The sequence below is a fragment of the Penaeus monodon genome, chromosome 22 (assembly GCF_015228065.2).
Source record: "Penaeus monodon isolate SGIC_2016 chromosome 22, NSTDA_Pmon_1, whole genome shotgun sequence".
NCBI classification, from domain to species: Eukaryota; Metazoa; Arthropoda; class Malacostraca; order Decapoda; family Penaeidae; genus Penaeus; species Penaeus monodon.
The window spans coordinates 42,782,367-42,783,095 of NC_051407.1; the positions used below are offsets into that span (position 1 = coordinate 42,782,367).

General features: G+C 44.2%; 1 protein-coding gene across 1 annotated transcript in view; it reads right to left on the minus strand.

The window, feature by feature from the left end:
• Positions 1-729, minus strand: part of LOC119587178 (xaa-Pro dipeptidase-like) — a gene marked incomplete at its 3' end in the record, with an annotated part of 115,986 nt that overhangs the window by 78,397 nt on the left and 36,860 nt on the right.

The window sequence follows — 729 nt, forward strand, 5'->3', positions numbered from 1 at the left end:
CCTCATGGATTTCTAAGTCGTTGTCACAGCTGATAATTCGTTGTTGCGCGGGGCGATTCGACATCTGCTTGCTCTTGCATGACGGGGGAAGGGGGGGGAGGTCGCATGTGGGCAAGTATTCTGAGAGAAATATTTATCAACGATAGCATGTCACTTGGCGTTACGTATGACGTTAATTAATCCCGGATTAAAGCTCATGGTAAACCCGCTCACTATAACATATTAATCAAAGCTAGATTTAAACAAAATATCAACAGCATCTGTAACTACAGAGCTTAACATACACCAAGCGAAACGCAGATTCGCTTCACTAATAAAGAGCGACGCTCGCCGGCCACAGGAAGATGCCACACCGCTCGCAGCCATCGCGGCGGGTTTCTTTGGTGTGGCTGCCCCGTGCGCGCACACGCGCGTGCGTGTGATATTACCCATTGATAATTGCACCCTACTTACACTAGTATTATAAGCAAGTTATAATAAAGGAACGTACAATCATTTTCTAACATTCTTAACATTACTATGATTACCATTTAATTACTACCATATCAATTAGTCGAAGAATAAAATTGCAGAGGAAAACGTATAATGTGTTACGGATAGACAACTCTTTGCTTGCTGTGTTGCAGCCATTGCACCAAAAGAGTTTACCTTTCTTGGTTTCCTTTCCTCTTTCTCTTATTCCACTTTTACAGCTGTGACGCTTCTCTCCTCTGCCTCTTCCCCCCCCCC